Source organism: Cynoglossus semilaevis, chromosome 20 (assembly GCF_000523025.1).
Source record: "Cynoglossus semilaevis isolate Cse_v1.0 chromosome 20, Cse_v1.0, whole genome shotgun sequence".
NCBI classification, from domain to species: Eukaryota; Metazoa; Chordata; class Actinopteri; order Pleuronectiformes; family Cynoglossidae; genus Cynoglossus; species Cynoglossus semilaevis.
In genome coordinates this window covers 736,530-747,039 of record NC_024326.1, presented here as the reverse complement: position 1 = coordinate 747,039, position 10,510 = coordinate 736,530, and the positions used below count along the sequence as shown (strand labels likewise).

General features: G+C 44.3%; 1 protein-coding gene across 2 annotated transcripts in view; it reads right to left on the bottom strand.

Annotated features, from left to right (window-relative positions):
- kcnn1a (potassium intermediate/small conductance calcium-activated channel, subfamily N, member 1a) overlaps positions 1 to 10,488 on the bottom strand; it is a 45,319-nt gene extending 34,831 nt beyond the window's left edge. For both annotated transcript variants that reach the window (XM_017042533.2, XM_017042534.2), the window contains exon 1: positions 9,291 to 10,488. The gene's annotated coding sequence lies outside the window, so the exon portion shown is untranslated. The remainder of the gene's footprint in view (positions 1 to 9,290) is intronic.
- Between the last annotated feature and the right edge of the window lie 22 nt (positions 10,489 to 10,510).

Sequence of the window (10,510 nt, the reverse complement as noted above, 5' to 3'; positions counted from 1 at the left end):
GGCGAGTACACAAAATGAGCAGGGAAGGGAAATTAAATCATTGATTTAAATGAAACCAAGTTTGCCAAGTATTATTGACTTTTTTCAGACAATAGAATGTTAACGCACAATTTTATCTTTGATTAAAAAAACAAAACATACGATATACGTCATGTCGACGCTTATTCAGCTAAAACACTGCACTGTAGTTATGTATTAAAACTTATAACTTTAATTAAGTATTTTATATGTGTATATAACGATATTATAAGTGTATATATAGTCTAAATCTACATTTGTGTCTATGCACAAGCTAATTGCTAGAACACACGCGATATACAGTTATTAACAGTACTCTATTTATTTTTTATATTCAGCAGGCGCTATGTTTATCGTATTTTTCTCTCTTTTTATCATGTATTTATCCCTTTTTTTACTTCATAACATTTCATTCATTTCTCTAATAAGTGATTGTTAAATTAAACATCTTATGAGAATGTGCATTATTTTCTCCTATGTCTCAGAAACACAAATCATTAAAACATGAAACAAAATGTGCATTTGTAAAATATTTACCAAAAATTGGCAAAATCATATTATTAAATAATTTTTACTTATTAATTAAAAATTATTATTTAGCAATTATTGATCAGATTTGAGAATTTGCTATTATTAAACTTAATAAATTAAAACAAAAAGACAAAATATAAATACTATTGTAACCTGTTATGACATGTCTAGTTATTTTTGTTCTTCTGTGCATTATCAGTCGGCGGCTTAGATTTTGCCGTGTTTGGTCGAGTTCTCCCGAGCTGTTAGTAGGTTTGGAACCTTTCCCCTTGTTGGCTTGGTCACCATCATGACTCCAGCTCTTCACACATCACCACTGACTCACCAAGGTTGACACCAGTGCAAGATTTGATTGATAGCTAAATGGCAAATAAACGGTTTAGTTTTGGACGGGGGCGGGACAACTGACTATTTTGATTGGATACAAATTTAAGCAGACTTGCTGAGCCGCCAGTTCAAACTACTTACGACGAAAATTGAGTAACATCTGATGTAAGTTGAGGACTCCCTGAATACATTGTTTTCCTATTTCTATGTAATTAGTCTTTACTATTCAGCATTTCTATTTCCAGTATGAAGTTGTCACAGGGAGAAACAGGTCAGCAGTGGTGTCTGGTCAAACAGAGTCTATGTTTGACACTGCCATGGTTGGATTACTGGAAAAGAGACAAGATGAATTGAGAAGATATCATTTTTCGGTGCTGCTCCACTCTTACAGGGAGCCCTTACTATACAGTATGTTAGCCCAGTAGCTGCTGCCTCTGCTGCCTCTGCTGCCTCTGCTGACACACTTGTCTTCCTTCGACTCAGGCTAATTGAATATCCTTATCTGGCTCTGAACCCCAATTTTTCTCCACTGAAGTGAAACAGAGGCCAGTCTAAAAAGCAGTGCATTTATATTCTGCCACAGAGGCCTTCAGGAAAACGTAACACACACACACACACACATATACACACCCACACATACTCGCTCAAATGGTTGCTGCATTTAACTGCACTGCACGAAATTCAATACTTAAGACGGCGAACCACAACCAGTCCCGACTGTACTACAGTAAAAAGTCTGTCTGTCATCTGTCATGTCAAGTCCGTTAGATTGGATCGGTCAAAGTGTTTGGAATTTCTCTCTGTATTTTTCTTATTGTAAAATGAAGTGATGCAGTTTTCTAATGCCCCACAGGGCTTTTAATATAAATTGATAAGAGATCTAAAAGCTTTTTTCTTTTTCTTTTTCCTAGTTGGACATAGAAGAAGCAGTGGCACGGAAAGAGAAATGGATGAGAATGAGAATGAAAGAGGTGAATCTGAGAGCATCTCTAGTCAGGAAAGGGTTAAAGGAAAAATGCCAGTGACAAAAGAAGGAAGTGCGAGGACCAGTGGACCATTAAGGGGTTAACAGTCAGAGGGAGGCCGATAATAAAAGCTGGCGGAGCTGTATAGGAACAAAAGCATGGAGAGAGAAAGAGAGAGAGAGAGAGAGAGCCAAACACCATAGAAACCATCAACCAGAGGGAAAAAAAACATAGGGAGATGGAAGGAGGCAGGGAAACAGGCACTGGTCGGTTTTTTTTTTCTAATGTCAGCAATATGTGTTTGTAGCAGTCAGACACATCACATCTGCTGAATAAAAATACACTGTCACATAACGGATGCTTTTATCCTCTGCCTTTAATGTGCTGTGAAGACATGCCAGGTCTTTGTAAGCACGACTGCAGATACATAATTAGGCACAAAGAGCAGATGTTGTGGCTCAAACGGGAGAATTGTTCTTGGAGGAGACCTCGGTGCAGCGAGAGGGTCTCCCCCTTCAACGCAGGCAGCGGCGGAGTTAATGTGGCCGCTATCTTCTGAAGACAAGACTGTGGCATCCGTAATAATAATAATATACCAAAGCCATTCCTCCCACTCATTTTCTTCCTCTCACTTTCTCTTTCATCACACACACACACACACACACAGAGTTACAGGGAAACAAATGCAAATGTGCTGCACACATGCAGGATGGTACACAGGCATGTCAGGATAATGCCCCGCGGAACACGTTCCTCTCTGCAGCCGACACTGCCTGCAGACTCATCTTCAGGGATGAAGTCTGTTTCACATTCTGCAGCTAGGTGATTTAAGGTAACAAAGCAGGGCAGGCAGGCGGAGGAGGAGGAGGAGGAGGAGGAGGAGGAGAGGGAAAACAGCTTCATTCATCTCATCTTCTCTTTCAAGGTGCGAGAGAAGATGAGATGTGTTGGTGAAGATCCAGTGGATGGTGACAGTGAAGGAGTCACACATCTGTGACTAATAAGACGTGCTAAAACCAGGAATCTCACACCTTCATTTTGTGATGTGCCGTCTTGTACGAGCAGCGAGGAGGCTTGTTTTTCCGACTGTTTAAATCCAAACGACATCTGTCTCAGAGGGAAAAGACGGCACGGTGGGACAGAAGGCTGTGGCGTGGTGTTACACGCAGCGCCTCGGGTTCCGGGTTCGATTCCAACGCCACACACGAAGGCGGGAAAATGTTGGTTTCTTAAGTTGTGTGTAAACAAGCAGGGGTGTCGTAATAGGGGCGTCTTCTTGACGGGGAGACGTCGGTGTTAGAAAAGAATGAATTCAAATAGACCGACAGAGACAAAAATATCACGTCTGTCTGTTGGTTTCAAATCTTCATGCTGAATTACAGCACGTGAATGTGGTTCTGATGAAGTGTTGGAGTTTGAACCGAGCTTCAGGACAAAGAAAAGGTGACTCTGAAAGCTACGTTACGTTAGTGCCAGGGCGGCTGGTCGGAGTATTTTAAAAACTGCTGATCTGCTGTGAATTTGCTGTCCAACCAGGATTTACTGAGAATAATCCAAGGGGAAAATTTTGAGTGAGCAGCACTTTCTCTTCATCTACTGAATGTACAAAACATTAAACCTCCGAGCAGGGGAGCCAGAACAGAAGAACCACCGTGTGTGTGAGGACACAGATTCACTCTTGGATATGAACACAGAACTTTTGGGACAGTGTGGAACATTACGGAACACTGACATTAAGGAAGACAGTTATTTTCAGCATCATTTTGAATCTATACCGTGAAAAGTGAAGGTCATTCTGAGGAGAAGGTTTCACCATTAGCTCGCTGTTTAAGGCATATTATTATACAAAAAGGCCTTGTTTATATATATGTATGAGGAAAAAGCATTTAAAAGGATCTAATTCCAAAAAAGTCTTTATTCTAAAAATAAAGACTTTTTTAAATCTCAGTTTTTCCTGTGAATTTATGACTGACCCTTGTACTGCTACAGAATACAGCAGTTCTTTTGTAAACTCCTTAAGGTGGACTGGATTTGATGAGATGCCCGTCGGTGCAGAGTTTTTTTGTCGCTTGCTGAATATTTATTGCTGGACAGAGGAGTCTGAGATTGAGTTTTACAGAGTGATGGTCGGGCTGGAAATCAAACACAATGCCAGCCCTGGGGATCTTCAGCCAAAATCTGAGTGCAGAGCAGAGGGAGTTTGTGTGTGTGTACATATATTTGCACACACACACACAAACGTCCGTGCACACATAAACGCACATCGGGAAACCATGAAAAAGAAAACCATGGTGTCACACCGTGCATTATAGTTACTTCCTGGTCCAAGCACAGTAAGAGGAGCAACAATGCTGTTCTGAGCTGTTTGGCTGTTGGCTGTTGGCAAGCAAACTGTCAAACTTGACAGACAAATATGCAACTAAACATCAGAGGATTGTGGAGATCTGGAGAGTCTGTCCTCCATTACTGTTGTCTCTTCGTGGTCTCACGCTGGAGCTCGCCCGAATCACAACATTAAAAACTGCAGCCATTTATTAAGGAAGCACGGTGGCCCCTTGTCAACACTATGGGGAGAAGAATGCAGGTTACGTTAGAACAGAGGAACGTCAGCGGAGACTCCACCGTCCACTTACAAACCGCACTGATCGCAAAAACGTCTGCACACACACGTTCTTTCTTTCTGCACTTTGTATTCAACTGGACTGCAAGTAATTCAATACATCTCTGCCTTTGTCCAGGATCACTCAAATGAAACGCATAGTGAATGAACGGTACTAACTGGAACAGCAAATGAACACACCAGTTACAGGAGCGTCGGGGTTACTGGTGGGCTGACCTCAACTCTGTGTGTGTGTCTGTCTGTCTGAGAGAGAGCGAGGGTGTGTGTGTGTGTGTTTACTCTTTCTTTAATCCCATTAGTAACTATAATGAAATGAACTATAATAGCATTATAGACCACTGATACACCAGGAAAAAGGGGAGGAATGTGCAGTAGCTGTTAGCTGGGAGCAGGTAACTAACACCAGGCTGCACAAGGTGGCGCTCCACAAGCTTCATCCTCTATTTTCCTTTACATGCTGCTTTAATTTAAAATTCTACTAACTGTTTCTACAAATATCTGTTGCCAATGGTGGCAATACTTGTCCTGACCAGCAGGGGATGGCTTCAAAAACAGGCTCAAACATTTATTTGAACCAACTTCTCTCAGTAATGTTCAGTTAACACAGTTACCTGTCAGTAATTTTTTTTTTTTTTAAGGTGGAATTTGGGCTCACGACGTTATAGCGTTTCCATGATGGTGAGAAAAATCTGTGTTTATTTGTCATATGTGATCGTGTGGTTGAAGGCATTCAGTTTTGTTTTTGTTTTATAAAGAATGTTCTGGTTACAAACTGTTTGGCTACTGTGTGCAAATAACGAAGTCATCTAAGCATCACCACTGCTGCAGGAAGCTGTACCTCTGTGTGTGTGTGTGTGTGAGTGAGTGTGTGAGTGTGTGACATTTTAAGGACCTGTTTGTGAGTTCACACTGCGGGTCAGAAGCAAGTGAGGAAAGAATGATAAATCCACAAGATAATCTTGTTGTCCACGATTCCCTGACCAAACCCAGAGCAGGGACGAAAGGAAGAGTGATAGAAAGAAAAAAAAACAAGAGAAGGGGGAAAATGGAGGGAGAGATAAACAGAGAGAGAGAGAGAAATACCAAATACCAAGCGGATCTCTCCATAGCAACACATGGTAACACCAGTCTATTTCAGAGCAGGGGCTCAGACTTGCACTCACACACAGCGAACAAAAAAAAATAGGGAAAACAGCGATGAATTATTAAAAGATCTCTGTGTTCATACTTACTGCCTGTGTGTGATCAGCTGCAGTCCAAACTCTTCAGACAGCGTTATTATCAGAGATCGGCTCCCTTTGACTCAATCTGAGGCTGCGGACTGGGATCTGCCCCTGGTCTGACATTTAATTGTTCGCCGGCGTGTGTTTATTTTCAAGGTGTTGGCTGCCCTCACGGTCCGAAGCGCAAAAGGCAGTGGAAACATGGTCGCCTAATGAGAGGAAAACAAACGGAGGCCCTGCAACAACAGCAGAGAGATGACCGATAGAGAAAGTTTAAATCAACATAATGTTGCTGCTGGCAGCGGCCCGCCTGTAAATCATAACGCTGTAAGCAGATCTGTCCACATCAATTGTTCCAATCTCCAGCATTCAGCGTTACCTCAGCGTTATTACAGAGCCAACATAAACACACCACTGATAAGATAAACGTCTTTTCTAAAGCCAGCCGCCGGCACAATTCCCTAACATTTCCCTTCATTTGGACAAGAGGAATGCGCAAAAAAAACCACCAGTGTCAGCGCTGGGTACACTTTTAAAAAATGATATTAGTCATAGGGTACAAAGTAAGCAGTGAGAATCAAGTGAAACCAGCAAATATTCCACTCTATTAAAGCAAGAAAAATAGTTGTTTTAGACTTCCTTCGTTCTGCTGTACGCACGCGACAAAGGGACAGAATTCAACTCTGGAACGCAGACTGTTCCAAATCCTGCAGACACAGTCTGAGGGACACTAAGTTGGTTGCCGGTGGCGCTGTGATATATACTGTGTTGACCTTTCTCAGATCATATGGGGTGATTATATGCGTGTCGAGCGACTGCTTGGCAGGAGATGCACGAAAGGCTTTACTGTAATAGCTATTCTCCCCTTTCAAGCCGTCCATTCTGCAATGACACACACAACCTTATGTTCTCCATCGTTTAGACTTTATTCTGTTAGTATCAGAGTCTGAATGTCTGGGACCAATGATGGTCCCCGGACCAAAGGTTGGGAACCCCTGATCTTCAGCACAAAGAATGACAAATTAAAGGCTGGATCTCCTTTTCTTTCATCTTTAACTGAGTATATATATACGTATATATATTTTTAATCAACCATGTAAAGTGGCCCATGAATCCACCACTGCTGACGTGTTTGTGTCCCTGTAGTGAGTTTCACCACAGCAGTTAAGTGGCATGCTTTGGAGTACTTACACAGCCTATCACAATGGATGCACTGATGCACTTTTCCCGAGCACAATGTCACTGAGGCGGCACACAATATCGTACTACCTGCCATCAGTTCAGTGGGCTAGCTATCGGGTTTCAGGGCGTGCTGTGGGATGCTGTAATCGTATACACTTTATCAGGCTTGTTCTGTCACAAGTATTTTGTTTAAAGGGCTTCAAATGAGATCAGGGCCAGGGGCCCACTCATTAGCGGCAACTCAAAAAGACGTAAGTGCGGTCCCACAAATATCCATGATTTGATAAGCCGCTCTGACCATATCGCAAACTCGGCAGAGCTGCGTCTGAGCTGGTGGGGAAAAAAAGAGGTTTGATGTGAGCAAACAAGTGGGTCCCCAGAACTGTTTTTCTTCACTTTTTCAGATTTCCAGATCCATAATTGAAATGAGATTACGCTCCGTGCTTTGGTCAAAAAGTCAAAGGGTAGTTGGACTGCAAACAGCTGCGTATACATATTCCAGCTCATTTCCCCCAGACTTTCATCTTACTTTACCCTTCATATAAAAAGGGTCATAGTTCTGTGTACTGTAGAGCTGCTTTACTGGACCTCAGCCTTCATGGGTTTGTTTCAGTTGTTGTTGTTGTTGTTGTTGTTGTGGTTGTTTTCAAATCAGAATACAGTGTTATCGTGCAAGAGGTTAAGCCCTGGTACACGTAACTTTGTTTTTCTGGAACTTTTTTTTTTCCGAAAGGAAGTTACTGTACGGCATGGATGCAGTGTCCAGGTGTGATTGTAGACTCTACTCAAAGCCATGAGTGAACTGGAAAAGTTTTGATTGTGTGGATGGACAGATGGATGGATGGACAGATGGATGGATGGATGGATCTACATGTGATGAACATTCCTCCTCCTCCTCCCAGAGCTGATCTGTGTTTCACTGTTTTACTGTCAACAACTCCAGTGGAAAACTCAGCTGTTCTGCTGACAGTTCAACACCGTCATGTCAGGGTGGTTTGATTTGCTCACCTTTGCTGCTCCTATAGAAGCCTAACCCTGGAAACAGCAGCAGCATTTTAAAAAGCACTCTCTCCTACTCAGAGGCTTCGCACCTTCACATCAAAGCTTCCTGTGGAACAGGACGCTCACCTTCAGACCAGTGTCACAGTAGTGATGATCAGTCTTTAAGGTATGATCCTTTAATGTAGTCCATTAAAGTAGTCCACTGGGTGTATTCTCACCTAGGATGTTAGGGGTTGTTTTTAGAAGAATATATAGCATCAGATGATGTTGTTATAAAGAACGTAATCCAGAATTTTTTTTAAAATGATGATATAATTTGGAGGGAAGCTGAATGGCCTGACTTATTCAGACAGAAGAGACATTTCTTCTGTACATATATTTAAAATGAAACCATAACCAGTTTAGGCAGATGTTGACTGAAGTGAAAAATGAGTACTATGGCAACAGAGTTACTTTCAGCACCAGTTGAGTTCTTTTTTTTTTTTCTGGGCTTCACTGACACACACACACAGAGATGACTTCACACACACACACACACTTCACACTGTCATATACGTTGTGTGTTTGTGTGCTGCTGATATTTGACTTCCCCTCATGTTTCCTTCATGACTTTCTCCAGACACAGACACTTTCCTCCACTCTTCACCACCTCAGCCAACGACATAACGGTATATTTTCTGGGATCACATGACCCCCTCCACAACCTTTGTTTGACATTATGTCGTTCTCGATTAGACTCTCGTACCCAATCAGATCGCTTATCCTGCTAATTTTTCTTGTTGCCATGTGACTGAACAGGCCTGAAAAGGCCCTCACCTGGTTTTTTTCCCCCCTGTATAGTGAAAATCCTTGCATTCCGGCGTGAACACACGGCCCTGAGAGTGAAAGCAGTTGAACCGCAGCTGCAGAAAGTGACTTCGGATGTCTGACTGTCACCGACAGTCACCGAAACAACCGCGGTTCGCTGTGTTTCTACAGATCAGCTGTCGGGAGACGTCATTAGAACCATTTCAGTGGGCCACCCACCCCGAAACAACACTGCAACATGGAACAGGTGTGTGCGCGCGTCTCTGGGCGCGCACTTGTGAGAGCAGATGAAACAAAACGGAAGGTTAGGTGAGAATATCACGCACTGCTGGAGTGTATTTGCAGCAGGTGCCTGGTTTATATATATATATATATATATACGGAAGACAGAATGAATGAAAAAAACACAACATTTTACATATACACGCAACACAGCATACGCGCGCCCAGCACACACACACACACACACATGCATCACCTCAAACACACACACCGACACATACAGGCTAATTCTCTGTCAAACCATATGACAGGCGTGGTCACTTCTTTTTTTCTAATAAATAAAAAAACCCAACAACTGGTTGTCGTTGGTGGAATCAGACAAATGAGTTCTACCTTATGGAGGTCGATGCGTATCCTCTCCTCGCCTTTATGCGGGCTCTCCGGCCACAGGTGATAGCTGGAGCCGTAGTTGGGGCTGTATTTGCTGCTGCTGCTGCTGTTGCTCTTACTGTTGCTGCCAGTCGCAGAAGAGTTGCCCGGGTACGCCTGTTGTGTTACCGGGGGGGTTACGCTGTGTGGCTGCGCCTGCGGTTGGCCATGCGCGGCGATGCTGTCACTCTTATTGCGGTTTTGTTCACAGTGCTGCTGCTGCTGCTGCTGCTGCGGACGTTGGGTACAGAAACCCAGAGCTCCTTGTTGCTGCTGCTGCTGCTGCTGCCTCTGCTGCTGCTGATGTTGCTGTTGCTGTTGCTGTTGCAGCAGTGGAGCCTGATGAGTCCTACATATCTCTTGTGAGCCGCTGGCGCAGTAGTTGATAGGCAAACTGCTTCCCACCAGCAGCTGTTGCTGCGCTCGCAATTGTGGGATGTGTTGTTGCTGCTGCTGCTGTTGCTGCTGTTGCTGTTGCTGCAGTTGCTGAGTCTGAGACTCAAATACTCTCCGGTTTGCCTCGTTTGACTCACATACATTTAAAGAGCGCCCTTTCAGCGAGTTTGCACGGATTCCTTCAGGGGAGGGGTCCCTCTGTTGGAGTCTTGAATTACTGTGCTGTTGCTGCTGCTGCTGCTGCTGCAACAACTGCCTGTGGTCTTGGTGCCCTTCTGCTCCTCCTCCTCCCCTGCAGCGTTCCACGATGCTTGCCTGTTGGTAGTAATTATTGGCACTCCTTTGGAGTCGATCCCCTCTTTTAGATGCCCGGGGAAAGAGCCGGGAGGAGGAGGACGAGGTCGGTGGCGGTGGTATAGGCGGCGGAAAAGGTGGGGAGGGCTGCGGTGGTGGGAGAGAATCGACAGGATGGTGCTGATTTTTAGTAAAGCTCGCCTCCTGTTCGGAAAAACTGCAGTGGCAGCTCGGAAAAATAGGCTCCTTCTCCGACTGCGGCTGCTGCTGCTGCTGCTGATTATGATGATGCTGGGAGCCGGTCGGGGCCCAGGGATCCTGCCGCAGGTGCGCCGGCTGCCCGGTGTTGAGTTCACTGGCTCGGTGAGAAGGTCGCTGGGCGGTGTCGTTGCTCGCCAGAGGTAGAGGGTCGCCGCTGTGTAAAGGTCCCCGGGTGGGCAGGCTCAGACAGGGGAGCTCCTGGAGACTCTGGCGCTGAGCGGCGGTGTTGGAAG